Source organism: Odocoileus virginianus, chromosome 21 (assembly GCF_023699985.2).
Source record: "Odocoileus virginianus isolate 20LAN1187 ecotype Illinois chromosome 21, Ovbor_1.2, whole genome shotgun sequence".
NCBI lineage: Eukaryota > Metazoa > Chordata > Mammalia > Artiodactyla > Cervidae > Odocoileus > Odocoileus virginianus.
In genome coordinates, this window is record NC_069694.1 from 25,456,571 (window position 1) to 25,461,166 (window position 4,596).

At 40.6% G+C, this 4,596-nt stretch overlaps 1 non-coding gene across 1 annotated transcript; it reads left to right on the top strand.

Moving 5' to 3' along the window:
- The first annotated feature begins 1,504 nt into the window (after positions 1–1,504).
- Positions 1,505–1,576, top strand: TRNAG-ACC (transfer RNA glycine (anticodon ACC)). The gene has a single exon. It is a non-coding gene; the product is annotated as a tRNA-Gly (tRNA).
- The last annotated feature ends 3,020 nt before the right edge of the window (positions 1,577–4,596 follow it).

The following is a 4,596-nucleotide window of genomic DNA, read 5'->3' on the forward strand; positions in this document are numbered from 1 at the left end:
TTGAGAATAGAGCCTCTCCTTCTTTCCTTACAGAGGCTGGTGTGGGCAGTTCCTAGTAAGGAAGCCCTATACTCCAACTAAGAGTACCTTCCCTGGTGGCTCAGACGGTAAAGTGTCTGCCTACAATGCGGGAGAAACGAGTTTGATCCCTGGGTTGGGAAGAGCCTCTGGAGAAGGAAATGGCAACAGACTCCAATACTCTTGCCTGGGAAATCCCACAGACGGAGGAATGTAGCAGGCTACAGTCCATGGGGTCACAAAGAGCTCAGTGGGGTTCTCCCCGGGGCTGCCAAAATCTGCAGGCTAGGTCAGGATGCAGAGAACTAGCAATGAGGTTTTGAGAAAGTCTCCAAAAAACTCTTGAGTGTTATGGCAAGAGATCATGACAAAATCCTCTCTCTCCTTTCTCTTTATCCTCACTATTCTTGGAAAGAGTTTGTCAGTGGTGTGGTAGATTCCTTCACTTTAAGATCCCATTCTCTCTAGTTCTTGGTTTACTCTGAGATGAATCTTCTAATTCAAGGTTGTGAAATGTAAAAACCCAGTTTTAGGGTGCTCAAGAAATCTCCTTTATATGATTTGAAACATGGCTGAAAACTTTGCAGTTGGGTTTTTATTAAAAGCCTGTGGGGGCTTCCCTGGTGGCTCAGTGGTAAAGAATCCGCCTGCTAGTGCAGGAGACACGGGTTCAATTCCTGGTTTGAGAAGATCCCATAAGCTGTGGAGCAACTAAGCCAATTCGCCACAACTACTGTGCTCTAGAGTCCAGGAAGTGCAACTACTGAGCCCAAGCACTGCAACTACTGAAGCCTGCATGTCCTAACAGCCCATGCTCTGCAACAAGAAAAGCCACTGCAATGTGAAGCCTGCATGCTCCAATGAAGAGGAGCCTCCTTTGTTCCAACTAGAGAAAAGCCTACACAGCAAGGAAGACCCAGTGCAGCCAAAAGTAAACAGAATTATTATTATTATTATTTTTAAAAACCAGTGTCTAACTCAGAGATGCACTCCCAGATTCTACTTCTAGAAAAGATTAATAACCTCGGCTACCAGCTACCACCTGGGCTTCCTTGGTGGTTCAGATGGTAAAGAACCTATCCACAATGTGGGAGACCTGGGTTTGATCCCTGGGTTGGGAAGGTCCCCTGGAAAAGGAAATGGCAATCCATTCCAGTTTCCTTGCCTGGAGAATCCCATGGACAGAGGAGCCTGGCAGGCTACAGTCCATAGGGTCACAAAGAGTTGGACGCGACTGAGCGACTTTCACTTTTTTTTTTTTCCAGCAGCAGCCTCAGCTTCATCTTTGTTCCCCTCCATGGGTTATAAACACACAACTCTCAAGGGCCTTTACACCCATAGTTCTCTAGAAGTTGAGCTATCCAAGGCTTTCTCTGACTCACGTGGCATTCCACTTCTTCCCCAGCTTGATCTACTTTCTCACACTCTTTCCCATAGGTGTGAATCCCTAGTAAACTTCTCACATGCTAAACTGTCTCAAGGGACTTCCCTGGTGGCTCAGATGGTAAAGCGTCTGCCTACCATGCAGGAGACCCGGGTTCAATCCCTGGGTTGGGAAGATCTCCTGGAGAAGGAAATGACAACCCACTCTAGTATTCTTGCCTAGAAAATCCCATGGATGGAGGAACCTGGTAGGTTACAGTCCATGAGGTTGCAAAGAATCAGACAGGACTGAGCGACTTTACTTTCTTTCTTAAACTGTCAGCATCTGCTTCCAAAGAACCCAACCTCAGGCATTTAGTTTGAAGTTCAAAGCAGAACACATTTTTTTTTTTTCCCTAGGCAATGTCTGTCTGCCTCTTATCTATGACAATAGACCTAATCCCCTTGGCCTAGTCTTAATTGCAAGATGATTCTAGGGAGGGAATTTTTTTAAAAAGAAAAATACTTTCGATGAGACCCTGCCCTCCTCCTTTATTTGGGTACGTTGACCTCAGGGTAATAGAGGTCAGAAATCTGACTTCTCTTTATGAAACCTCTGTGATAATTAGTGACTTTCAGCAGAAAATTAGAGTGTTCAGCCATGCTTCTCATAGCCTTAGCACACTAAAATTCATATTTAAGACAAGTGTTGATCATTTCACTTAAAAATTTCCCGATACATGTATTAATATTAATAATTTAACCTTAACACAAGAGCAAAATTTTAACAACTGTGGTATTTCCCTTCTCTAGCCAAAGGTTTGTTTCCCAGGAGAAATATGGGTATGGTTTATGATTCCCTTTCATTTACATCTTATACGTGCCAGGACATTTGGCTGATTTCTCTTTCTCAGCAGGTAAATTCCTCAATGTTTGGGTAGTGCTGAGCTCAAGGTAGTCTACCTTAAAGCAGCTCATAAAGAGTGACACCTCATGTTTCCAAGCCTGCAAGGGAATGAGATTTTTAGGTAGTGGATTATCTAAATTGTCAGAAGAACATTATCAAGTGTTAGAAATTTATAAAACCTTCTTAGGTGAAAGAATTTTTAAAAATCGTTCAGTTCAGTTCAGTTCAATCGCTCAGTCATCTCCAACTCTTTGTGACCCCATGAATCGCAGCACGCCAGGCCTCCCTGTCCATCACCAACTCCCAGAGTTTACTCAAACTCATGTCCATAGAGTCAGTGATGCCATCTAACCATCTCATCCTCTGTCATCCCCTTCTCCCACCTTCAATCTTTGCCAACATCAGGGTTTTTTCAAATGAGTCAGCTCTTCACATCAGGTGGCCAAAATATTGGAGTTTCAGCTTCAGCATCACTCCTTCCAATGAATACCCAGGACTGATCTCCTTTAGGATGGACTGGTTGGATCTCCTTGCAGTCCAAAGAACTCTCAAGAATCTTCTCCAACACCACAGTTCAAAAGCATAAATTCTTCAGTGCTCAGCTTTCTTTATAGTCCAACTCTCACATCCGTACACGACTACTGGGAAAACCATAGCCTTGACTGTAGACCTTTTCTCTCAACTCTAATTCATTGCTCAGGGTTTATATTGAAAGGTGAATGATGCAAAGAACCATGCAGACTATTTGTCACAACTGAAGACATCCCACAACTGCCTTCCTTCTATACCACTTGGTCAGTTGATGCTCCTTAATGCTTTTATTTTATGTGACTACAGCAGTTCTATTTCCTAGAGAAAAGTAAACCTAGTTTTAATTTTTTATTTGATTAACTCACTCATTTATTTATTCTGACATACAAAAACTATATATTTGTTAATGCCTTAATATATGGTATCATATAAATATATTAATATAATTGTCATTTATATTCATTATAGTTAATTATACCAATATATTCATGTGCAACTGTATGCATTTATTAATAATACATGCAACTTGATGAGTTTGGAGAAGAATATATACCTGTGAAACCATCACTAAACTCTATGCCACAAACATATTGATTTCTTCTAAAAGTTTCCTCTCACTTCTTATTTATTGCTTTCATTGTTTTTTGGTTTAAGAACACTTCAGATAAGATCTATCCTCTTGGGACTTTCTAAGTATGTAATACATACAGTGTGCTTAATTATAGGTTTTATGCTGTAGTAGATCTTTAGGACTTTTTCAACTTGTATAACTGAAACTGCATCCTTTGGCTAATACTTCCCTATTTGCCCCTTCTGCCCCTGGAAATCATCATTCCACTCTGCTTCTCTGAGTTTGATTATTTTGGATTCCTCATATAAGTTTTATCCTATAGTATCTGTTGTTCTGTGTCTGGATTTTTTTCACTTAGAATAATATTCTCCAGGTTTATCCATGTCCTCACAAATGGCAGAATTTCCTTCTTTTTAAGGCTGATTAATATTCCTTTATATGTATATACTGCATTTTCTTTATCAGTTTATCTGTTGATGAACACTTATGTTGCTTCTGTGTCTTGGTTAAGATAAATAACCTAACCAGTAAGAGTCATGTGCAAAATTTATTAAAATGATTTAGACTAGTGTTTCTAACTTTCTTTAATTAGGGTAGTTCTGATTTATGATTAACTCTATAGATTGCCTGGAGGAGGAAGTGGCAATCCACTCCAGTGTTCTTGCCTGGGAAATCCCATGGACAGAGGAGTTTGGTGGGCTACCGTCCATGGGGTCGCAAAGAGTTGGACATGAGTGACTGAGCACACACACTATAACTGATACATACATTGCTATAGTGGGTTCTCCAGGACCTTCAACCATTCCTTGTCACTCCCTCCATGCCCTTATTTTAGAAACTTTCTTCCCTACCTGCCCCAAAACCAGAGGAATGGGGTACTACCAATTATCACTCAACCATAAATCACAGCATACATTCACATGCTTTCCAATTTCTAAGCTAATGTTATCTTGTCTCCTCTCCCATCTTTCAATTTTTTAAAAAAAAAATCTCTTTTTTAAAGATAATTAAAGTTTCAGAGAAGGAAATTAGATGACCCATCCCCATACTTTATTTTCTCTCACACAACTCTCTTTTGACATGCTGCAGTTCATTACTCCCTAAGTCAAAGTGTTCTGGAATCAGATTTTCCCACACTCTATTCACCATAGGAAATCCTTCTAGCACCACAGGGTTGGGAGCGAAAGCAATGGATCAAAACCAAAAT